General features: G+C 41.2%; 1 protein-coding gene across 1 annotated transcript in view; it reads left to right on the forward strand.

Annotated features, from left to right (window-relative positions):
• HRH1 (histamine receptor H1) overlaps positions 1-27,271 on the forward strand; it is a 139,145-nt gene that overhangs the window by 48,049 nt on the left and 63,825 nt on the right. The window contains exon 2 of the mRNA XM_063426932.1: positions 6,960-7,011. The gene's annotated coding sequence lies outside the window, so the exon portion shown is untranslated. The remainder of the gene's footprint in view (positions 1-6,959; positions 7,012-27,271) is intronic.

Consider the following 27,271-nt stretch of genomic DNA (forward strand, 5'->3'; position numbering starts at 1 on the left):
CACTACGATTATCATCTCTCTGTTCCAGTCTCCCATCTCTGCTTAAGACCAGAAGGCCACTCAAGGCTCAGGGGCTCAACCACCTGGGTAACGAGTGGCTACCTCTGGCAGAAAACATTGCTGATCTGGCTACTGGACTCCAACACTTTGTAACATCAATATCATTACACTTGAGCTTTAATCACTCAGCTCTTTTGAGAGCTTGATCCTGGTACGCTCTTCCCCACACAGTCCTGAATGCTGGAGGTTCATTCCAGGGTGGACGGAAGACGGCGCGGCTCCCTCCCTTTCAATTTATTCCCCCCTCCCTTTCCATTTATCCCCCCCCTGTCAATTTATACCCTGCCCCCTCCCTTTCAATTTATCCCCCCACCCTCCCCTACCTCTATTGTAGCGTGGCCGAGCCCTGTATGATCCGCGGGTACAGGGAGCTTTTGTTTCCTGTACCCGGCCAGACTAAAAGGAAGTGCACACTCAGTGCACACTTCCTGTTAGTCCGGCTGGGTACAGGAGACAGATGCTCCTTGTACCCGCGGATCATACAGGGCTCGGCCACACTACAGTGAGGGAGTGACAGGAGGGAGTGCTGAGCGCTTCCCTCCTGTCAGCCCCTCTCCTCTGGCTGCGCCCGGGCGGTGTGCCCTCATGGACGCACCAGCCCGGGCAAAGCTGCAGCCGCCTGAGGCTCTCTGCAGAGCGATCGGGCGGCTGCAGCATAAGGGGGCTGGCGCTCCTGGTGGCGCCCCTTCCAAAGGGGTGCCCTAGGCGGCTGCCTAGTCCGCCTTACAGGTAGCGCCGGCCCTGGGAGTACATGAAAAGTGTTGCCCATTGAGAAGCATAGGAAAGTTACAATCACGTGCACGTGGCTCCAGCATTTAGCCATCCTTGTCATATAGACTTTGCCTTCAAGCCTCTGTCTCCAAAACTAAACTGGATTCATTGCGAATGCTCGAATATAAAATAAATTAACCTACTTTGGCAAACACCAACGCACTTTAAAAACCCACATAGTACCTTTTTTTTTTACTCTGATTACCGTATATACTCGAGTATAAGCCGACCCGAATATAAGCCGAGGCCCCTAATTTTACCCCAAAAAACTGGGAAAACTTATTGACTCGAGTATAAGACTAGGGTGGGAAATGCAGCAGCTACTGGTAAATTTCTAAATAAAATTAGATCCTAAAAAAATTATATTAATTGAATATTTATTTCCAGTGTGTGTATATAATGAATGCAGTGTGTGTGTATGAATGCAGTGCGTGTGTATGAGTGCAGCGTGTGTGTGTATGAGTGCAGCGTGTGTGTGTATGAGTGCAGCGTGTGTGTGTATGAGTGCAGTGTGTGTGTGTATGAGTGCAGTGTGTGTGTGTATGAGTGCAGTGTGTGTGTGTATGAGTGCAGCGTGTGTGTGTATGAGTGCAGCGTGTATGAGTGCAGCGTGTGTGTATGAGTGCAGCGTGTGTGTATGAGTGCAGCGTGTGTATGAGTGCAGCGTGTGTGTATATGAGTGCAGTGTGTATGAGTGCAGTGTGTGTGTGTGTATGAGTGCAGTGTGTATGAATGCAGTGTGTGTATGAGTGCAGTGTGTGTGTATGAATGCAGTGTGTGTATGAGTGCAGTGTGTGTGTGTATGTGTGTGTGTTGCAGAGCCTTGGGGGGGGCAATTTTATTATTTTTTTTTACATTATTTTAATTTTTTTTTTCATTATTTTTTATTTACTTATTATTTTTTTTAATTATTTTCATATTTTATTATTATTATTTATTATTTGTAATGTTATTTTTTTTTTTTAATTATTATTTTATTATTAATTTATTTTTGTTTCGTCCCCCCTTCCTGCTTGCTAGCTGGCCAGGGAGGGGGGCTCCTTCCCTGGTGGTCCAGTGGATGGGCACTGTGTAGGAGGGGGCTGTGGGGGCTGCAGAGATGTTACTTACCTTTCCTGCAGCTCCTGTCAGCTCTCTCCTCCTCCGCCGGTCCGTTCAGCTCTTCTATCAGCTCACAGTGTAAGTCTCGCGAGAGCCGCGGCCACTGTTATCACTTTACACTTTAATACGTATATAGGTTGTCTGGGTGCTTGAAGTGTCCCGGTACATATATGTCAACACATTTCTCATTATAACCAGTGATATATATTGCTCACATCCCTCATGAGAGCCAGTAGAAATCAATATGTATATTTCCCCTGTCTTTACTTACATGTAAAACTGCAGGAGATTTTCTATTTTACCTGTGTGGCTCACACTTTTCTTTCCCTCATAAGAACAAGTGTTGGGAATCAGTTGCACTTTGGGAAAAAATTCCAACCCACACCAACTTCTCTTTTAAGATGATATAGTTCAATCTGTATTACGGGCAGACAGAGAAACTAAATGTGTTCTGCTGTCAAGATCAAACAGCTGGAGACAAGGTGATTATCCAAGTCCAAGATAGTGTCTCGGCATCCGATTTATTTAACAGTGCTTTGAACACGACAGGCAGACTATATATCACTCTTTGCATCCACGCTGAGTTCAGAGCAGGATTACGGATGTCCAGGGCCCTAGACATGATGCGAAATTGCCCCCCCCCCCCGCCCCCCCCCTCCTACAGCTCTGGGCTCTGTACTGTGAGCGCTGTGTGCAGGTTTTTGCAGTGATCTGGTGGGAGAGCATAATAGTATGCACCAATATAAGTTACAGATCACTTTCTGAGCTCCTTTACAGTCCAGTAGTCAGTCATTAACTTTTTCTGATAAATGTCAGGGAAAGGTGCCAACTACAAAGCTCCGTCAAGCAGGTGAGGGAGGGCACTCTCACAGCCATCAGAGCTACATGACTAGACTGGGCCCCTCTCTGAGCCTGGATCCTAGGTGAATGCCTATACTGCCTTATAGGTAGTCTGGCACTGCTTAAAGGACCACTCCACACTTACAGAAAAAAAAATGTTTAGTAGATATACCCCCAATGAATCATACATATATATTTTAATGTATGTATTTATTGGGAGTATAGTATAAAAGAGCTTACAAAAGCTGCAGTTCCTATGACTGCAGCCTCTGTAAGCCCTCCCCCTTTTCCCAGGGAAATTACCAATCAGAGGCATCTCAATGAGAAGCCTCTGACTTGGTCTTGATGTGCGCGGGCGCCAGCTCGTGCACACATGCCCACACCTTTGCGTGTGCGCACGCCAGTTCGTGCACGCGTGCGCACGTCTGGAGCTGAGCAGCTGTCTGAGGTCTGTGAGAGAGAGGGAGGCTCAAGTAGAGCATGCCTGCCACTTCTGTTAGCTATGGGGAGTATTTCTCATAGAAATCAGCACTTTTATAAACTGGGGTTAAACTAGGGTACTCCTCACCCATAAAGCACTTCAGTAAGCTGAAGTGTTTTTTGGGTGGGGAGTGGTCCTTTAATGGACCACTATAGGCACCCAGACCACTTCAGCTTAATGAAGTGGTCTGGGTGCCAGGTCCAGCTAGGATTAATCCTTTTTTCTATAAACATAGCAGTTTCAGAGAAACTGCTATGTTTATAAATGGGTTAATCCAGCCTCTAGTGGCTGTCTCATTGACAGCCGCTAGAGGCACTTGCGTGCTTCTCACTGTGAAAATCACAGTGAGAAGACGCCAGAGTCCATAGCAAAGCATTGAGAATGCTTTCCTATGGACTGGCTGAATGCGCGCGCGGCTCTTGCCGCGCATGCACATTCAGCCGAGGAGGGGGAGAGGAGGCGGAGAGGAAGTGGAGAGGAGGAGGAGAGCTCCCCGCCCGGCGCTGGAGAAAGAGGTAAGTTTAACCCCTTCCTCCCCCGAGAGCCCGGCGGGAGGGGGACCCTGAGAGTGTTTTCCGGGCACTATAGTGGTCCTTTAAGTCAAAATAAAAACTTTGATGTGAAGAATTAAGAAAATAATTAGATTGGAACTAATATTACGTTTGTATTTTGGTTTGTTGTTGTAGACTTTTTTAAATATATTTTTATTCCCTTTATGTATAGTCTAAGAAATGGCTGTATTTCACTGCTATATGGGAACACTATCCGGGCCATTTAAATTGTCAGGAAATAAAAGCAAATTTCAATATAGAGGACAATGTATTATGAAGGGGGGTGGGGGTGGGGGTGGGGGGGGAGGGGGGGAGGAGGTTAAAAACAAGTGAAACAATTACACAGTGACACAGGAACAATAGATAGATGAAGGCCCTGCTCAAACGAGCTTACAGTCTATAGGAGGTGGGGTGCAAATACACAACAGGGCAGCAATGGTGACAGCCACCAAACAAGGTGGAAAGTAGCAGAACTGGAGGTGAGAGTGGAGTGTGGCTCTATAGGAGAGCAAGAGACAGATATGGATAGGTAAGTTACTCTGGGAGTCCAGTTAAACTGGAAGTGTAGCCGAATTGGAGAATTTTTCCACTTTGATTATTTTGACCTCAAATTTGAAATTCACCTTGAAGTCCCAAGTCTTACTTTAGTGAATAACTCTGTAATGTCAGCAGTTGGTAATTCAGTTGGATAACTACTGGAGTTATTACTTTATTGTAACAAAAAAGCTGTCATGGTACTTTGTTTAATGTAATTCCTCACTTCAATGTATCTATATATTGTGCTAGTGAAATCGTTAACCAATGTATAGATTTTTCAAAATATAGCTATGAAAATCATGCACCTCCATCTGTCATTTGGCTATTGGCATAGACTCTTTGCTGATGTATGTTAGCAAGAAAACATGCCTACATGCTGTTCTTTTGCTTGTGTTCAATGCTTGTAAGCATTTACCTCCCCGCGCCCCCCCCCCTGCTCCCCTCAATGCACAAACCTGCAAGCCTTGAGTAGGAATGGAAGAATCCATCACATATCCCTTGTTCAATCGGCTGAGGTGCTGGTAATGAAGCCAGCATATCAGTGTCACCAGAGGAGCTGTGTTAAGCATTACAAAGTGATGCAAGACTTCCCAAAGAAGGGTAGTAACTGTGAGGAAGTTGCAGCCCACTAAGGAAACATAGTAGATGGGTAAAACAAATGTACTCAGAAAGTAGACAGCATAAAAAACTAAATTCTACATACTAAACAAATCACATGACAGGTTCACTTTAATGTAGGTGAGCCATTCCAAGGTTGCCCAAGTGCAGTTCTCAATGGTAACAATGAAACCTGGCTATTACGAGATGCTTCAAGGCATTACACTGAGGATGTCCATCTCTAGTGGCTGTCAATATACTTTATTACAAGGTTTAATAATATGGGGTACAAAAGAAAAGAGGGAAAGCAGGAAAGACCATAAAAGTGGTGCATATTATAAATAGCAAAAATAACCATAATAACAATCCCACAAAATACATAACAAAGTAATAATATCAATCATGATCTCATAATTGTTCACAGTGGTCATACACATGCCATTTTTGAATACTCAGCATGTCACTAGCCCCCCATTCTCTGTTCACTAAGGTCTCCTGGTTGGCATATCTATGAAAGCATCTATATGTATTTATACAAGGACGTAATCAATATATGGAGTTTTCTTTATTTTTTTCCCTTTTTTCCCTCTTCGTTCGCCTTTCCTTTTACTTCTCTTCCTTACCCCTTTCCCTCTTTCCCTTTCCTAATTCACTCCCTAACCTTATTCCACTTCCCCTCATTTCCCTTCTCTACTTTTACCTTCTACTATCATGCTCCATTATTGTTCTGATAGACTACATGCTAAAGTGTCGAGTCAAGGTTTCCAATCCTCTATAAATTTTACTTGACTCTTTGCAGATGCTATAGACATCTGCTCATATAAGTAATACTGCTGTATTTTATCAATCAAATTATTTTGTGTTGGGCAAGTAGCCTGTTTCCAGTTCCCTGCTGTGAGATTTCTTGCTACTAAGCTTACAATAGCTTTCAGATATTTAGAAGCATGTGTCTGTCCAATTGGGGATATAATAAAATTTAAGAAATAAATGAACTAAAGAAATAAATGAACTAAAGAAATAAAAAAGTATATAGATTGGCTGTCATGTCTATTATATGTAATACCCTCAATATAGTTGTAACTTCCATCCGCAATGGTTTAATAACCCTACATTCTCAACAAATGTGCATCATGGTCCCCTTTCCCTTTCTACATCGACAGCAGCAAGGTGGTGTGTTTGAATATATATTTTATGGAGTCAGCTTGGTGTCAGATAACACCTATAAACTAACTTTTGTATGGGCTTCAATATGTGAGTAACAGGAAGTGAGGCCCTTTAGCGCATTCAACGTCTCAATCCAATGTTTCCCTTTTGGCGCCTGGTCCCATTTGCCCTCCATTGTGTCATAAAACTAAATTGGTTTCTAGCATGGTTCTTTAACATAGGGACAACATCTTAACAACTAATCGTATGTGTACTTATGTGATAAATTCTAAATTTAGCCATAGTGAGACAGCCCCCAGCTCTGAGACTGGCACTGATTGGTGGAATTTCTGTGCAGTCTATATAGTTTTCTGAATTTGGTCCAAAATACAGAATGTCAATTACATCATTGGTAATACAAAATGCATCTTATATCGAAATGATTTAGGCACCCACAAGATGTCCACCAGCATGCCTCGGGGGACCCGAACCCTCTCCATGTCCACCTACTGCAGTGTATCATTAGGTGCATGCATATTTACTGCCGATTCTAATATAGAAGCCTGATAGTAAGCCAAATAATGTGGCAGGCCTACACCTCCCTCTTTTATGAATCTTGTAGAAGGGCCAAGGGAACTCTAAGCTAATGCTTATATTACACACGGCCTGTAATTTTTTGCAAAAGGATACCTAGATTTTACCTGGTAACATCGGGAGCATCTAGAGGATTTTTTGAAGTTACACCATCTTTAACACATTAATTTTACCTAGCCAGGGTAATGTAATCAACTTCCATTTAAAAAGATCCTCTCTACACTTCTGCATCATAAGAGTATAATTCAATCTAATAATTTTGACAATGCTATTTTTACTCCTAGATAAGTGATATCTTCTCACCTTGAGAAGGATATTGACCGCGAACATAGAAAGGTGAGAGACTTTGCAGTCCATTTCTATACCCCTCAAGTGCAAGGAGAAGGCCCTCCATTTTGGTTATGGATATATAAGAGAGGATATTCAGGATCTTTCTCATATTATCTGCTCCTTGCTTGCTGTCCACCTGGTCATTATGAATGATTTGTGTTAGTATTTGGATAAGCTATTCACTAGAATGTTTGCATAAAATTTCACAGCACTGTTTAGCAAGGAAATAGGTTGAACATTTGAATAACTGGGATATGGTTTACCCAGCTTTGGTATTGTCGATATATATTGTGGATATATTTGCCTGACGCATCTCTGGAGGTAAAGCACTCTGATTATAGCAATGGTTGGATGCTATTGGAAAATCCATCTGGACCTGGATATTTGTGCGCTGGCAGGCAAGTCACAGTTTGTAACACATCTTGTTGTTTCAATGGTCTGGAGAGGTGATTGTGCTACTCTGGAGACAAGCTGGGGAGTTCCACAGAGGACAAGAACTGCTCGATTTCTTCTCAGGCAGGTGTCAACGTGGACTGTCCTTTAAATTATATAAACCACTGTAGGATGTGGCAAATGAATCCACAATCTGTTTCAGGTTTTACTGTTTCTTGGTGAAGCTAATATGTTTAATAAAAAGCCCCTTAATAAATGCTTTATTTGCTTGCCAAAATAAATCAATTGTGGAGTCAGGGGATTTATTAATCTGAAAATAAGAAGCTAGTTCTCCATGGATTGCAGTTTATATGTTTGGATCTAAAAGGATTGAATCATTCAATCACCATGAACCTTTCCCTCTACATAGAAAGCATTCTGACAGTATCAATGTAATACATGCATGACCATGAGATCAAACCGATCAATAAACAATAAAATCAAAGTCCAAATGCTGAAAAGATCCTCCGAGAAGCGTTTCTATACTCATCTCCTGGTCTTAATATACTACACTAGAGAGACATTTCCTATTTGTGTTTTCTCCTGAGTGTGAAAGAAAGAAAACCGAAAGAGGGAAGGTGTCTCCCTATGCACCCAAGACGCTTGAGATTTGAGCCAGTCCTTTACTTGCCTCTAGACTTGTGAGTTTGGTCTTTTTGTACTTAGGATTCATTCACTAACCCTTGATATACTTCACTATTGCACTTTCTTTATTTTTTGTTTTACATGTAACCTATGTCTGGGATACCTAATACCCCTGTATTGTAGGGGTAAGTTCTACTGCTAGCGCTCCACTTTTGGGAGTTTGTTTCAAGTGGTTTGGTTTCTACCACCCCCTTTTTAACTCTCCTATTTCTACATTCTGTACATTTGGTGGATTTGAGAGATCCAATTTTAAGTGTTGCAGCTGCTGGAAATTATTGCACTTTTCTACTGCACTTTAACTCAAAGAGAAGAGAAAACCCGCACAGCCTATTATTGTAGGGGATGTGCCTAATTAGTAGCAAAAACATAAAAAAGTGCATGCTGCTCTAAAAAATGTAACAGGACAACATCATATTAGAGCAAGCAGTCAGCATTAAGCCATTACTACTGAAAATATATTTTTTACTAAAGCATAATTCTAGTCACAAAAGTCAAATAGCTATTTGTAGAGGAATTAAAGCCCTTGTGATACTTTATTCTGTTGCTCTGCCTGTCGCCTGCTGTTAACCTTTTAATCCCCCTGTTGCTCACCGAAGATGTACAAATTCTAAATGAAAAAGATGGAATATGTAAATAAACATTGATAATTGGTTAATATTTAGATGGAACTAAAAACGTTTGCATTAATCAGCAGTTCGATTCACTTTAACATAGGTAAATACTATGACAACATCTTTACATATTTCCATGCCTCCAAACATTCCCGATTTGGGTGGGACAATCACAATTTTAGGGTGCTTTCTCACAGTACCAATTTTGTTCCTTAGTGTTCAGCTTTTGGGGACACCAATTAAGTTCCCCCAATAAGTGTACTGCGAGCACCGCATTACATGTGCTTGTTCTATGATCAGAGCACTATGAATTGAAACAGTGCTCCTTGCATGGTCCACCATTGGTGGGCCAGCCAAGAAAATCTGCCAGGTATCCAGGTGATTTGGCTTAGTTTGGGCAGTTTTAGTGGTGTAGTACACATCACTGACCCCCTTATTTGATCCTGCCCACTGGCATCCTGCTTCATGGGACACAATTTAGGGGATATGGATTATCCTGAATGAACATCCAAGTGTGCATATGTCCTTATGTGCTGCACGTTGTTACTTTGATGTTGCACAAATAAATGTATTAATTGCTTCATAGGATAGTAGGTGATTTATTTTGCATGTCAGGCATTGCCTTTATATAGGAGTTTAGACTGCCTGTTATGTAGAGGTTTACCAGACCTTTTGTGATCTGTTATTGTGACCAACGTTTGAAAATGGTAAATGTTTGCTGCAGTCTCTAAACTGCTGGCACTCTCTCTGGGAGATAGGGGAAGAACTTCCAGAGACAATGTAGTCTGACTGTGGAGTGATTTTGATTGCAGAAAAGGCACATTTAGCAATCACAGCTGCTGTCACCGAATGGAAGCTCAAGGTAGAGCATGCACAAGTAACCAGCTCCTCTGCTCAATGGAATATGTCATGTGTGGTTGAAAGGATATATTTCAATAGTTGGACTATTGAGGGGCTGCAGAAACCTATTAATTTGCAAGTATCTTTACAAATAAGGATCATATGTCCACAAAATTAATACATTAATCCACAGCACATATTTACTTAAACAATGGGCTTCATGAAAATAGTCCTATGGCTAAAATTGTATACACAAAATTACAAGCTCCTTTTCGCCATTGATTACCCTTATGAAAAAAAATTTCATTCTGCAGTCAGACTTGGTTAATAGTCTCCTTTGAAGTTAAATGCCTTGATTAAATATAGTCCGGTGTGGGCTTTTAGAGAGAAACACACATGAAAGGAATGCTGCTCTAACATCTAAAAACATTTGTGCTGAATAGCTTTCAGAAGCTAGGTCATGAAGACAACTAAGATATCTCAGAAAAGCCCCCTCAGAAGATCACGATATTAGCCCTATTCCCTAAAAGAAATGTCTCCCTTTTAAGGCATGCGAAATGTTAGGAAGGGTAAGAGAATGCATTTGCTTTGTTCTAACTAAATAAAGTAGTAATGTATTTAGTCAATGGGCTACTGGAACAAAAATTACGAAAGCAAGACTAAACATATTTCACATTAGTTGAATTCCCCTTATTACAGTTAATCAGTAAGAAATTATCTACAGTCCCTTATTTGGACCGAATTGAAAGCAGACATCTGTTTTTTCTGTTGACTATTGATCCAAAAGAAGGCAAAAAACCCAGTTCGGAGTGCTTCAAAGTTTGCAAAATACTAGGAAAAACATCCTCTTGACTCCAGACAGCAGTCAGATATCTCCTTGGATCAAGAACCTATTATACCACAAATTAAACATTATATCCTTGAGTATTAGGTTTTATTTCACAGAGTTACATAGTTATCTAACTGAAAGGAGATATGCGTCCATCAAATTCGATCTTTCTCACGAAAAAAACGAAAAAAAAAAAACAGTTTGAAGCACTTCCAATTTTGCAATAAACTAGGCAAATAATCCTTTTTGACTCCAGAATGACAGTCAGATATCCCCTTCGATCAAGAAGATATCACTCCACTAACTAAAAATGATATATATTTTTTCTATGTTAAATGTCACCATCTAAGTGCCCAGTCCCACCGTTCCATATAAATCCCCTTGCAGCAAAGTCATTCGGGACTGTTGGTACTTATGCAGTCTATTTAAGTAACACACATTAGTCTTGCTCTAAATTACATTTTAGTTGCAGAAATTGCTATCAGTAAGTCACCTAAAGTTTCTCAACTCTGCCACTGGTAGGTATGTCAAACAAAAGTGCCTATGTATCTGATTTGAGTACCATTAAATTGTGTGATAGTAACAGCCCCTGGATGTTGGGCTAAGGTATCATCCCCAGGACGTACTTGGAAACCAGAGTAATCTGAATGTACCTTTCCTGGTTAAATACTTTGTTATTATTATTTAATAAATAACTGCCATTTTATTGCACTCTGTCATTATTACACACTAAATGAGTTATTTACAAAAATCTGAATGGCAGATTTAGGGCCAAAATAACCAAATTGGAGTCAGCTATGCTTCTGGTTTGGCTACCTTGGCCTAAAATGTGAAGTTCAATTTCAATTCTCATTTTAGTGAATAGTCCTGTGAGATAAATGGTTATGCAATTATCTTTAGCATTGAAGGGACACTCCATGGACAAAATGCATGACAAATATGTATAAATAGGTTGGATGAATAATGGATGTATGTCTTTCTGTTCCATTATGTTCTCTTTGCAGAAACATTTTACAAAAAAATAGAAGAAAACAAAAAAACAAAACATTAGCCTCAGTGTTCCATAACCACAACAAATAATTATCTATATCTGTATCTAATTTAAAGGTTTATAAAGTTTTAAGAAAAACAAAATTCTTTCACGCATGTAAGGATTCTCAAATGCATTTTCTGGCATGCCATATTTAGTTTTCGTAGAGCTGTACTTGGGCACGACCGAATCTGCTTGATTGAACAAATTAATTTGAATCTTGAGCGATGAAAGGCAATACACTTTTCAATCATATAAAACACCTAACTTTCAAATTAAATGGAACACTATGTATTCCTGACACTAAAGCTCTAAATAACTGTCTTGGCCCCCCATTACCTCTAGGTAAAAAGGTGATTTTTTTAACCCAGGAAGCACCTCTAGTGGCTGTCTGAGTGATTGCCACTTGAGATGTTCCTGGGCAGCAATGTAAACACTGCCTTTTCTCTGAAAAGGCACTGCTTACATTAAAATGTCTGCAGGGGCATTCTATACTCACCAGAACAACTACATTTAACTGTAGTTGTTCTGGTGCCTATAGTGTCCCTTTAAATTGTTGTATGAAAACGCTGGATTATTCTGGATTATTCCATTGATGAATTGTGGAACAGTTGAGAATGTTCTATGAGAATTTTATTATTACAATTAGTGAGCTACTCTCAGAATATTATTTCTGACACATCTGCTACTGCAATTTTAAAAAGTCACCGATTATTCAAATGCAATTAATTTATTTGTAGTACTGAATATTTGCAGTCCTCCCTGAGTAAGATTATTTGCATCTTCCCGAAACAGTAATGGTTTTGCAATGACATTTGGCCCGTGGTCACATTCTCACAGAAACACTACGCATAGCATGAAACTATTAATTAACAGGATGATGAGGCATTTTTGATGAATGATGATGTAGACTGATTAGTGAAGTATTAATTAAAAATAAAAATAACTGGTTTATGGAAACAGTAATGGGACACTCAAGGTGTTCTGTGTTACAGACAGTAGATGACATCTCCCTGAGCTCCTTTTTAATGTAGTCTGGAGGTCAGAATTGTTTCTAGGGAAGATAAAACAAGATGCTGGATCCATCATAGCAAAGCTCATCGATAAATGCATGTTAAGTGGATTTAATATATATATATATATATATATATATATATATATATATATATATATATATATATATATATTAACAATATTACCTTTTTGCAAAGTTACCGGTACTGGGTTGAGAAAAAGAACAAATAATATATAATGTTTAAAGAAGAACTGTCACTTCCAGAGAGGTAACAGTTCCTTGTTTCTTCACCCCAGCATCTACTGGGACAAATTATGTAGTGAAGGTAAAAAAAAATAAAAAATAAAAAGGGCTCACCTCTTGGTGCTGCACTTGGCTGTCCAATGATGCTGTGAGTTTGATCATGTATTTTTATTTTTATTGTCATTTATATAGTGTTAGCGCTTTACAATATTAAAAGAGGGGGGGATTTAACTATAGATTGGACAATTACAAGAAAACTTACAGGAACGATAGATTGAAGAGGACCCTGCTCAAACAAGCTTACAATCTATTGGAGGTGGGATGTAAAACACAATAGGACAGGAAAATGTATTTATGTCCAAGCTTATAATGGAGAAATGCCACACACTCCTCTTTTGATGGAGAACCTCCGGGAACAAGATGACAACAGATAAGTATAAATATTATATAACAGGTTAAAGTGTAAAATAATTTATATAGTTACATGAGGGTTGGCTATGGCTTATAGACACCTCGAAACTTCAGAACACAATATTAAACATTTCAGTGTATGTGGGAGGGATAATGGAGCTAATGTATATATTTAAAAAAAAAAAAAAAAAAAACTTTGTATTTCCCCCCTCTTGCCTTCTTCTTACCTTTGGCCAGGGAGGAGGGGAGACTTTTCAAGCCCTGGTGGTTCAGTGGCGGTGCGTGTAGGCTGACTACTACCAAGAGTACATGTTGGTGCATTGCCATAGTACCGCGTGGCAATGCTCCGATCTGCCTGCTTGTGGGAGGAGTGTTCCACCTCCAGGCCCAGCTCCACATTGAGAGTGCATCAGTGAGTGTGTGTGTATGTGTGTATGTGTGTATGTGTGTGTGTGTGTGTGTGTGTATGTCAGTAAGTGTGCATTTCAGTGAGTGTGTGTGTTTGTCAGTGAGAGTGTGTGCCTCTCAGTGAGAGTGTGTAACTGTCAGTTAGTGTGTGTGTGTGATTACAAAATGAGGTGGGGCTTATAGATAGAGAGGTGGAGTCATTGCCATAGAAACATGCATGTCTGGACTGGACTTTTGCAAACTGAAGGGGTTAGTAAGACGACCATGCACACCTCAGGTATCAAAATAATGTTCTGCATCCAGGTGTCTGTGACGCCAGGATCACAGTTGCCCAAGTTGCATTATAATTTTCTGATAACCTAAAAAAATAAACAAACAATGCAAAATATATAGCTCCAGGCACACATACATTGCTAAAAAAAAAAAAAAAACTCCTAGCATATCAAGGCACCTTCAGAATAATTGACATTCTACAAGTACAGTCCAAAATATTAATCTGATCATTTCTAAAAGGCTGGCTGAACATATGTGCTGGACACTATCGATTGAAAGAAGAAAAATTTATTAAATTTATAAGAAGTTGTTTCTTAAAATGAGTAATGCAATGTAATCTTCTATTACAGTAAACTCTATAAAAGATTGTGTGTGCCAAAAGCAAAACCATTATTCAACAAGGCTGTTTTGGGGTAAAGTTAAAGTCAACATTTTTATAGAGGATCCCCTTTCCCTCTTTTTTTTTCCTTAGGAGCAGGTGTGCTAGAGTGTGTAGAGTTGGTGTTTGTATATAATTTTAGCATTTTAATACAGGGGTGTGTTTTGTATGTAATGTTTGCATTTGCTTTTAGAGGTTTGTTTGGATGTAGTCAGTGGTGTATCTTGGTTTTGTGCTGCCCTAGGCAGGACAAAACTCAGACACCCCCCCCCCCCGCGCGCGCGCGCGCGCCACCCCCACCCAACCCTTCCCCCGCCTTCTAAATACACACACATTCACTGACAGATACGCATACACTAGCTAACAGACACACACAGTCAGACACACACAGTCGGACACACACAGTCGGACACACACACACACACTAACAAACACACACAGTCGGACACACACACACTAACAAACACACACAGTCGGAAACACACACACTAACAGACACACACAGTGAGACACACACACACTAACAGACACACACACAGTGAGACACACACACACTAACAGACACACACTGTCGGACCCACAGTCAGACACACACTAACAGACACACACACACTAACAGACACACACACACTAACAGACACACACACACTAACATACACACACACACACACACAGTAACAGACACACACAAACACACAGTCAGACACACACACACTAACAGACACACAGTCGGACACACAGTCAGACACACACTAACATACACACACAGTCAGACACACACACTAACAGACACACACACACACACTAACAGACACACACACACACACACTAACACACACAGTAACAGACACACACACACACACACACACTAACACACACAGTAACAGACACACACAAACACACAGTCAGACACGCACACACACACACTAACAGACACACACAGTCGGACACACAGTAAGACACACACTAACAGACACACACAGTCAGACACACACACACACACTGACACACACACACACACTAACATACACACACACTATCAGACACACACAGTCAGACACACACACACACACATTAACCATTAACAAAAACACTTTTTTTTAATTTACTTCCCCCCCCCCAGCCTCCTTACCTTTGGGAATGCTGGGGGTGGGGGGGTTCTCCAATTCCCTGGTGGTTCAGTGGCTGCAGGGCGGCACTGGCGGGCAGGCTGGGTGGCCGGCGAGGGAGCTCTTCCCCTGAGCTCTCTGCTCAGCTCCCTCGCGCGCCGCCCGCAGAGTGAGGCTGGGAGGCGGAGCCGGAATATGACGTCATATTCCGGCTCCCAGTCTCACTCTTCGGGCGGCGCGCGAGGGAGCTGAGCAGAGAGCTCAGGGGAAGAGCTCCCTCGCCGGCCACCCAGCCTGCCCGCCCGCCCAGCAACCAGCCCGCCCAGCAACCAGCCCAGCATGTCTGTTAGCCGCAAGGCTAACAAGACATTTGCCCTGGGCATTTGGGGGCGGCGTTTTTTGCCGCCCCCTGGAAAATGCCGCCCAAGGCAAATGCCTTGTTTGCCTCGCGGCTAATACGCCCCTGGATGTAGTGTTGGCTTTAATGCATGTGTGTAGTATTGGTGTTTGAGTGTTTGTATATAATTTTAGGGTTTGAATTCAGGGGTGTTTTTGTATGTAATGTTTGTGTTTGCAGGGGTGTGTTGGCATGTTGTGTTTGATTGCTGGGATGTATGTCACATACATACTTACACAGCTATACATACACATCAACACAGAGATACGCACAAAAGCACTTTACATATACACACATTCATAAACACACAGACACAAAGATACACACTGACACATGAAGACATCTTGACAAACAGATACACACACTGGCGCAGATACACACATATACACAAACACAGACATATACACACACTGGCGCATACACACACTCATATACACACGCACACCTTAACACACAGATACACAGACACACACACTGGCACATACACTCAGATACACACACACATCTTAACACACAGATACACGCACACCGAAAACACTGACCCACAGACACAGATACACAACCTGGCACTGACACACAGATACACACACTCAGATACACAAATTGCCAAATACACACAGGCACATACACTGGCACACACCTTAACACACAGATACACACACACTGTCAGATACACACACTGGCGTATGCACTCTGTGTTTTCTATATGAAGCTGGTAGGAAGTGACCGCCCGTCATTTCCTCCCAGCATCCCATACTGTGCAACAATGCCCATCAGGTGGCCCTAAATGCATGGGCCACCCGATGGGCAAGTCACTGCGGAACCCCAATTTTGTTATTTCGGAACCCTCGGGTTCCGCGGAACACCAATTGGGAAATGCTGGCATAGAGAATGCATACACAGAATAGGAGAAATGTAATAATGTTCCTATTTCCCAATTTCATTTGCAATGTCTGCCTTGACTTTGCCTTGTCTGAACTGGGTTTTGAAAAATTGATAGATCATTACATTTAAAAGAAAAGGAGGCATCATATGAACAAGGCTAATGAAAGTTATAGATAATAATCATTGTTTTATTCAATGGTGCAAATGAAAGTTACCCAGTACTTTAATGCACAATGGATGATTGTGGAATAATGAAAATTTTCTATTTGTGTCCGCTATATGCCCTCTTTGTTTTGTTGCTAGTTGTTTTGGGGTTTTTATTTTGTCTTTTTTTTTTTTTTAAATAAACACTAAAATATATACCCATAACAATCTGAAAATATGTTTATAGTTATTTTGTCTTTAATGGAAAACCTTCAGAGCTCATACCGATCAATGCGCGAACATTTTCTATGAATCACCTGCTTGTAAATATTGATCACTCTTATAGTTAACTAGTTATAAATATAATTGAATGGGATCGTAACAAGGTTATTTGCAGTGATTGACATTATAACACATTACTAAAACATTTTTGCCATTTGTGGGGCACTTTCAGTGGCCCGAATAGATTTCCTTTGTACCTTAATTACATTGAGTGGTTTCATTTTGACAGAAACATAAAAGTTCTCTCCGTTTACATATAGCAAACACCACAATCTAAAGTGAACCAATGAATTGAATGAAATATTTGTGTCTCTGATGACGATAAGATTGTCCATGGTAACTACAACCTCCTCAAAAGCTCTTAGCAGTTAATTATCAGTCTCTACAATGCTTGAGAAATTGGTATTAATGACCTTTATTCACTGTTTCATAAAACATGTCAGAATTAGCGTGTTGCGATGTGTTGTTAGGTTGTTAGGCGCTGTTATTAAGAAATATAGCATTGCATGTTTGTTTTAAAGGGACAGTCTAATGTTAGACATATTATACCAGAAAATATGTATACTATTGTATTATACACATTGCAAGTCACAATTTGAAAAACAGTATTACAGCTATTTTGTGGCATTACTGAAATAATTTTGGAGCAGAGATGCTGTCCCTGGGGTCTTGCAAGTAATTTCTGAGAAACAAGACTGTCGCATTTTGCAGTTTTCATATATTTTTGACTACTAGTGTCATTAACTGAACACTCCAGACTCTTAAAACACTTCAGCTTGCTAAAGTGCTTTATTTGTGAAATGTGTGTCATCTTTGTTTCATTCTACAAAAAGTCCAAATTGCAATAGAAATTAGCGTTTTTATTATAAAATAAATTGTTATAACCCCATGTCTGTCAATCAAACGGTCATGTTACTTTCTGGTTTGGTTAGCTTAGTGGCGCTAAACTCAAGAGGCAGTAATTGCTCAGAGCACCTGCCATGCGAAGACTTCTCATTGAGCTACATTGGGAAGTCTGTGTGTAATGATATTGATGTTACAAAGTTTTGGAGTCCAGTAGCCAGATCAGCAATGTTTTCTGCCAGAGGTAGCCACTCGTTACCCAGGTGGTTGAGCCCCTGAGCCTTGAGTGGCCTTCTGGTCTTAAGCAGAGATGGGAGACTGGAACAAAGAGATGATAATCGTAGTGAGGCAAGCCGAGGTCAGTGGGAAGGAGAAGCAGCAAAGTCAAAACGGTCCAAAATCAGCAACAGGTAGGAGAAACAGGAACAAGCTTGATTAGAGAGTACAGGAACCACAATAATCTGGCAAAGGTACAGAGACAGGAAGTGGCTTTTATAGGCCAAGAACCAGACACATGACCAGACACAGCTGAAGAGACTTGTCACTGATACCAATGCTTATAGAGTCAAGGTTACCAGATCTCAGGTACATTTGCAAAAGGCAGGCTGGTGTAGTGGTAAGGAAGAGGTTTAGCAGCATGTAAACCAGGGTTCAAAACCCGGCAGAGTCAATTCCTCACATTACTCCCACCTCTACAGGTGCAGCCTCTGGATGCCCTATTTCCTGGTTTAGCAGGGTACTGTGCATGGAAAGACTGAAGAAGATCAGGAGCATGAATATTGTCCACTCGTTCCCATGATCTATCCTCTTCACCATAGCCTTTCCAAAGAACCAAATATTGAAGCTTGTTGCGGAATATCCTGGAGTCAAGAATTTTTTCCACCTCGTATTCATCTTCACCATCCACGAGGACTGGTGGTGGGGCAGGCAGGGCTCGACCAGGGAAAGTATTTTCATGAAAAGGTTTAAGCAGTGCAACGTGAAACACCGGATGTATTTTCATGGAATCTGGAAGTTGCAGACGGAAGGTGACAGCATTGATCTGAGCGATGATCTCAAAAGGTCCCATGAACTTTTGACCCAATTTATGAGAAAGAATCCTAAGCTTAAGATTCTTTGTTGACAGCCAAACCTTGTCACCAACATGATAAACTGGGGCCTCCTTTCTATGCCTATCAGCAGCTCTTTTGTAACATTCCTGAGCATCCGAAAGAGTCTTCTTCAACAGTTCTTGGGAATCTCGTAAGGCGGTTAGCCGGTCAGTGACTGCAGGAATGGAAGTAGTAATTGGGAGACTCACTAGGAAGGTTGGATGGTAACCATAATTAGCAAAAAAATGGGCTCAGAGAAGTGGAGCAGTGTTGGGCATTGTTATAGGCAAATTCCGCCGTGGGTAGAAAATCCAGCCAGTCATCCTGCAGGTAACTAATATAGCACCGCAAATATTGTTCTAACGTCTGGTTGGTTCGCTCAGTCTGTCCATTACTTTGTGGATGAAAAGCTGACGACAGATTTACATTAATACCTAGAATAGAACAAAAATATTTCCAAAAATGAGATGTAAACTGCACTCCCCTGTCAGAAATTACTTCATCAGGCACTCCATGCAAGCGAAATATTTCCCGAATAACTAGGTCAGCAGTCTGTTTAGCTGAAGGGAGACCACGAGCTGGTATGAAATGACTCATCTTAGTTAACCGGTCCACAACAACAAGAATGGTAGTGTGTTCCTTAGAGGGAGGTAGTTCCACAATAAAGTCCATGGATATAGATCCCCAGGGACGATGAGGAATAGGAAGAGGCTGAAGCATGCCATCAGGGTATGAGCGAGGAGTCTTATGTCTGGCACATACATCACAAGAGGACACATACTTCTTAACATCCTCATAATATTTAGGCCACCAAAAGGATCGGGTAAGTAGTTCTTGTGTCTTTCGGATTCCTGGATGACCTGCTGGTTTTGAGTCATGGTAGAGGCGTAAAATGTCCAGTCGCACTGATTCGTGAACAAACAGACGTTGTTGAAAAATCCAAAACCCATTAAGCATGGTCATATGATGATCACGAGGAGGATCACGAAAAACTGGATCATCAGCGTAGCCCTTTTTAATGTGAGACATTAGATCAGAAGGAAAGGTAACTCCTAAAAATCTACTCTCAGGCAAGATGGTGGCTTTGGTTACTGTAGTATGGAGGGGGTCAGCTATCCTAGACAAGGCATCTGCCTTGCCATTTCTGGAACCACGGCGGTATGAAATCAAAAAATTAAACCTTGAGAAAAATAGGGACCAACGTGCTTGTCTGGCTGACAGTCTCTTAGCTGATTGAATACATTCCAGATTTTTGTGATCTGCGAGGACAGTAATTGGATGGGTGGCTCCCTCCAAGAGATGTCTCCATTCGGTGAAGGCAGCTTTTATAGCCAAAAGTTCTTTATTCCCTATGTCATAATTTCTTTCTGCTGGTAACATCTGGCAGGAATAGAAGGCACATGGATGTAACAACATCTTAGGTCCAGTCCTTTGAGACAGTATAGCCCCAACAGCTGAATCAGAAGCATCTACCTCTACAGTAAATGGCAATTCTGGCTGAGGATGTACCAGAATAGGGGCAGATGTAAACAGAGTCTTTAATCTGGAAAATGCAGTGTCAGCCTTATTGGACCACTGAAAAGGAGTCCCTTTACGTGTAAGTTCAGTGATCGGTGTAATAACGGCAGAGAAATTCTTAATGAAACGCCTGTAAAAATTGGCAAACCCCACAAATCTCTGAATATCTTTTTCATTCTTGGGGATGGGCCAGTCCAGCACAGCTTTAATTTTACTTGCGTCCATACTTAAACCTTTAGGAGTTATTACATATCCCAGGAATTGAATTTCTGTTTGTTCAAACTCACATTTTTCCAGTTTAATGTATAGGTGGTGGGTACGAAGGCGCTCAAGAACAATGCAGACCTGTTTTCTGTGATTTTCAAGATTATCAGAAAATATCAGGATATCATCCAAATATGCCACAACAAACTGATCCAGGAGATCCCGTAGAACATCATTGATTAGATGCTGAAAAGTTGCAGGGGCATTACAAAGCCCAAATGGCATTACTAGATATTCGTAATGTCCGTACCTGGTTCTGAAAGCTGTTTTCCATTCATCATTTGGTCTTATGCGAACCAGATTATATGCCCCCCGTAGATCAAGCTTCGTAAATATTTTAGCTGAACGAAGTCTCTCCAGAAGTTCAGGAATGAGAGGCAAGGAATAGCGGTTTTTAACAGTGATTTTATTAATGTCCCTGTAATCAACACATGGCCGTAGACTGCCATCTTTCTTTTCTACAAAGAATATAGGAGCTCCTGCTGGAGAAGTAGATGGTCGAATAAAGCCTTTGGCAAGATTTTCTTGTATGTATTCACGAAGTGCTTTCAATTCAGGCTCAGAAAGGGAGTATATACGGCCAAATGGGATAGCAGCTCCAGGTAGCAGCTCTATGGGGCAATCATAAGGCCTGTGAGGTGGAAGCTGATCAGCATTCTTCTTATCACAGACATCTGCAAAATCCCGATATTGTAGAGGAAGCTTAGTTAAGTTTGTATCAACCATTTCATTAAATGTTGTGGCAACAGGTGTTGCCTTAGAGGGTTGACAATTCATTAAGCAGTGTTCTGAAGGAAAGGACAAAGTTCTAGTCTTCCAATCAATCTGTGGGTTATGCAGAGCAAGCCAGGGTATACCCAAAATCACTGGAAACTGTGTTGAGGAAATTAGGTGGAAAGATATAGACTCATGGTGATTCACTTCCAGAATCAATTTTAAGGGCACAGTCTCATGTGTAACCGGGCCTGACGTAAGTGGAGAACCGTCTACTGTTTCCATTAACACAGGTGAAGATTTAGGGATAGACTGAATTTTATTTCCTGCTGCAAATTTGATGTCCATAAAGTTTCCGCCTGCTCCAGAATCTATCATAGCTGTAGTTGAAATTTTATTATCACCATATTGCAAAGTGATAGGCACCACCAAATGAGGATGTTGAGTCATCATACCCTCTTCACCCTGAGCCAGAGAAAACAAGGGTTGTGTGACAGAATCCAGTTGGTCTGAAATCTGGGATTGGTGTTGAATCTGTGCACCCTCAGCAGTCATAGCTATTGTTCTTTTAGACTTGCTAGGGCAATTGATGGCATAATGCCCTGCACTACCACAATACAGGCATAAATTGTGAGTGCGTCGCCACTGTTTTTCTTCATTGGATAATGACCCTCTTATTAGATCTACCTGCATAGCCTCAGGTTCAGATTCTGTAGGTGTTTGTGGGGTCGGAGTAGAAATTCTTGAATAGAAAGTAGGAGTAGCACTTGGTTTAAAAGAGCCCTGTCTTTCCAATCTTCTTTCTGAAAGTCTCCGATCAATACGGATAGCCAACCGCACAAATGCATCAAACTCAACAGGAAGATCAACACGAGCTAGCTCATCTTTTATAGCTTCTGAGAGACCCCTTCTGAAGTGGAACCTCTGGGCTGATTGGTTCCAAGTAGTATCAGCAACCCACTGTCTGAATTCAGCAGCATATTCAGCCACAGAGCGCCTCCCTTGATGTAAATGAAGGAGAGTGGCTTCTGCTGTAGCACAGCGATTGGGGTCATCAAAAACTAGGCACATGGCCTCAAGAAAGTCATTTAAATTTCCCAAGACTGGACTGTCCTGTTCCAGAAAAGGGGAGCCCCAAGCCAGGGCTTCATCTTTGAATAGGGAGAAAATAAATCCCACCTTCTCTCTTTCAGATGGAAAACGGTTAGGTAACATCATGAAATGCAAACGGCATTGATTTAGGAAACCCCTAAATTTTTTGCGGTCTCCTCCAAATTTTTCTGGTAGAGGCAAGCGGGCATCTTGTGCAGGTGTAACAGTAGTAGCAGCAGCAGCCGCAACATCATGTGCCCTGTAGCTGGTAAGCTCACTATGCATTGATCGAACTTCATTTTGCAGTTCAGCTACCTGATCTTGCAGCACTTGAATGGTCTGTGCCTGGGTCTGCATAGTTCTTGCATTAAAAGCAACCTGCTGGGCCAATGCAGAATCTGATCCGACGGTCTTCATGAATGGGCCAGATTATTCTGTAATGATATTGATGTTACAAAGTTTTGGAGTCCAGTAGCCAGATCAGCAATGTTTTCTGCCAGAGGTAGCCACTCGTTACCCAGGTGGTTGAGCCCCTGAGCCTTGAGTGGCCTTCTGATCTTAAGCAGAGATGGGAGACTGGAACAAAGAGATGATAATCGTAGTGAGGCAAGCCGAGGTCAGTGGGAAGGAGAAGCAGCAAAGTCAAAACGGTCCAAAATCAGCAACAGGTAGGAGAAACAGGAACAAGCTTGATTAGAGAGTACAGGAACCACAATAATCTGGCAAAGGTACAGAGACAGGAAGTGACTTTTATAGGCCAAGAACCAGACACATGACCAGACACAGCTGAAGAGACTTGTCACTGATACCAATGCTTATAGAGTCAAGGTTACCAGATCTCAGGTACATTTGCAAAAGGCAGGCTGGTGTAGTGGTAAGGAAGAGGTTTAGCAGCATGTAAACCAGGGTTCGAAACCCAGCAGAGTCAGTTCCTCACATTTATTTAGATATACCCCAATGAAAAAAGTTATTATATATTGTATGAATGGTTTAATTGGGGATATATCTACTAAACAGTTATTTATATTTGGGTAGTGGAGTGTCCCTTTAAGACAGCCACCAATGATTTCTGACACAAAATTTTTTTTTTGTTATTGGATGATCAAGATCAGCATGTAAAGTATGCAGTAACTGCATGCTGTACGTGTCCATTACTTCTCTCTGAAAAGCTTAAGATACTATGCTCCTCACAGAGAATCATTAGTGTGATAGACTAGTGCAATTGCGCTCAAGCATAATTTATTCCCCATGCTTCTCTATAGGAAGCATCTGACTGGGCAAAAGTCAGGCTGCAGCAAAGCATTGAAATAACGTTTTACTATATGGTAAAAAAGTATGTGGATACTTCTACTAATTATTGAGATCAGGTGTTTCAGCGTCACCTACAGCTAACAGCCCAGCAAATACCCTAGTGACTTGAAACATGGAATTGTCATATTACAACATTTGCCATGAGTCAGTTTATGACATTTTCACACTACAAGATCTTCCCATGTCAACTGTATGTACTATTATTCTGATGTGGAAGCATATAGGAATACAAACAACTCAATCACAACGTGTTGGACCATGCACGCAGCACGTAAAAATCACTCTACAGAATTCCAAACTGGCTCTGGAACTTTGCAACAGGAATTTCATGAAATGTGTTTAACCCCTTAAGGAACTTCTGGAATAAAAAGGAATCATGACATGTCACACATGTCATGTGTCCTTAAGGGGTTAAAGGCCCAGCTGTTGTACAAAATCCTCAAATCAACATGCCCAATGCCAAGAGTCAACCGGACACAAAGCATATTAATGCCGATGGTTTTAGAATAGTATGTGATGTGGAGGCGGAGCAATATAATGGTAGGAATGTAGGGCAGGACAGGCTAAGGGAGGACAAAGATGGTTGGCATGCTGCCTTTGGACGCCTGTTTCCATAATGCTGTGTGTCTTGTTGCCACTTGTCCATTTTGCACAAAACCAACATTAGCTCTTGTTCCCGGCTGGCTAATAATGCCCAGATGATGCAGTCAGAGGTGGAATTACAGCTTCAGCAGCAAAGGGGTAAGACTCTGTATGTGCAGGGTTACATACTGAAACGTTGCACATACAGGCCCCAGACACCATAACCAGTGCCTGCCCCCCAATGAAGGGAAATAAAGAGTTTTACTTACCTTTTTTCCATCACAGTATATCATCCCACCTTCACGGAGGAAATCATCAAGACTTATGTTCTCAGCTAGCTCAATGCTTTCCCATAGGAAAGCATTGGGAGGCTAGTGCTCATGCGCAGTAAAATGCCACGCTGTACAAATACAATGGTCTCTATGAGACCATCTGACAGAAATAGCAGAGTTTTACTCAGATTGACAGCCACAAGAGACATACGTGGCTGTCAATGGCAATGTTTAAGGGTTAAATAGACAAAGGCATGTCGCTACATTGAAATGAAGTGGTCTGGGTACCTTTATAGTGTCCCTTTAACAGAGCAGGAGATAAGAGATTCTAGATTAAACACACTATTCAATAAAGGAAGTTTAAACATTAGATCTCTTTACAGGAAGTGTTTAGGAAAGCTGTGTAAGTCACAGGCAGGGGCTGTCTAAACAAAGTGATTTGAGTTGATCACTTCATCAAGTGATGTTGGATCAATGAAATGCATGGTGTAACCATGCATGCACATTGGGTCACAATGCTCCTCTATGAGAAACATTGGATTGGACATTGTTGAAAGAGGCCATGCCTCCTCCATGACATTGCTGGAGGCAAAAATGTATGCAGCACGAGTAATACTCGGAACTGGGAAAAGGTAAATAAATCTTTAATTTATTTTATATTTTTTTATGCATCTGGTTGAGGAGACATTAATATAAGCAGAGCTGGGGACACTGTAATGTTAAGAATACAGATTATAATATTATCATAGGATTATAGTATATTATTAAAGGATTATAGTGCTCCTTAAAATTGATATTAGTTATAATGTAACCTGGAACTTGACATAGGCTGTCTCAGTTTTGTCTTACTCCCTATTCTGTTCTAAATATGTACCCCAATTGTTTCATCCTCTGCCACTTGTGTCCTTCTCAGCTATGCTTTCCTTCCAACCATATCTCTATCACGATGTTGTCACTTTCCATATCCCAGTGGTGTCATTCTCCCTTGTAAGCCAGCTGTATCAGTCTCCCCAATCCCACCTTTTCATCTCTCCCCCAATTAGGTTACCTCACGAAGTATTCCATGCTTGAGTCTACTGCCCACATCTCTCCTCTTTTTTGTCCATCCATTATTTCCATTTGTGATGCCCTGCACCCAACTGATCACCAATTTGTTCTACTCCCCCAGTTGTGTGACTTTGTAAATACAATGAAAAGGTATTGAAGAGGAAATTACATTCCTTCACAGTCTAGCTCTTTCCCGCTACAGGAGCAAGGGTGGAATTAACATGGAGAGCCCACTAAAGACATCTCTCTTCCTATACTACTGGTCATGAGCAGGTCAGATTTATGGAATGAACAATCGATTTCTTACAAAACCCTTAATTGGGAATATTTGATGTGTCATCATCTAGAAACACTAGATTGGCCTAGACACTTACAAATGCTCTACACAGAATAGTGCGAATCTTATTAAGGCTTTTGTTTAGTTCTCCTAGATCAATACCAACAAGATCAGTTCTCAACAGAAAAACATCCATTCAGTATAGGAGTAGAGAATTAGAAATCATCACAGTAGGCAGGAAGGAGAAAGGGTCCTTAATTCATTGATGACATCTCAGCCATTATAGGATAATAGGATAAAAAATAATTTGCACAACCTCTGATCAATAAGAGGTTGCACTCCAGAATATAGAGTAGACCAGAATATGATTGAAGAGATCAGTTAACGACCTTTGTACAGCTATATACGTTACAGAGGAGCCATACTCTAACATTTAACCAAATCCCTATGTATATTTAAACAAATAGAGGTTATTTAGTTACTCCAATAGCCATTAGTTGGAATGCCCACCTGCCATGGCAAACAAGGCAATCCTCTTAGGTGGGTCCTACACTAACCATTGCTTCCTTGAAGAAACTTTTTTTTTTTTTTATTCTTTATTTTATTTGTGCATAGCGTGGACAATCATGTTTGCACTGCCACAATAGCTACCGCAAGCAGGCATGGAAATGTATAGTAATATAAATATGGCATTGAAAGACATTGCACAGTTTTTATATTTAGGCTAGGGGACATGTGAAGGGTTAAAACAGCTTGTATGAATAAACAGTATGGTGAAGCTTAACACATATGGTATGTTGTATACACTAATGATTAATATGCTAGTGCCCTCGGTAACTCGAGTGGAGCAAGGCTAAATACCAGTCGTGCTGTGCACTATACGCAAGAGGGGAGAGTGAAACATATGGCATAGGGCGTTATCAGAACTGGCTGTAGTATGGTATTAAACAGGCCATGTTCTAGCTTATATTGCTACAAGCAATAATAAAGGTTCTAATCGTTTGGCCTATAGTGTTAAAACATTGTGAGAGTAATTAGGAGACCGCAGATCAGCATATTATAACAGTAGAATAACGTGAAAAATAACATAAGAGAAAGTAATGCTGGCTATGGGCCATGTGGTCTGTTCCTGCAGTGTGTTGCAGAAGATGAAGCCTCCCAGCAGCCCATGTTGTTTAGCCTATGCCCCGTCTAGAGGCCCGTAGCATGGCCCTAAGTTTGCTATTACAGGCTACTTGCAGCTGTGTAGTCAGGTCCATGAGCTGTAGTAGTATCTGGTACATGATGCCGTGGTGTCGTGGGTCAGCTTGCTGGGAGCGGCT

This window comes from Pelobates fuscus, chromosome 7 (genome assembly GCF_036172605.1).
Source record: "Pelobates fuscus isolate aPelFus1 chromosome 7, aPelFus1.pri, whole genome shotgun sequence".
NCBI classification, from domain to species: domain Eukaryota; kingdom Metazoa; phylum Chordata; class Amphibia; order Anura; family Pelobatidae; genus Pelobates; species Pelobates fuscus.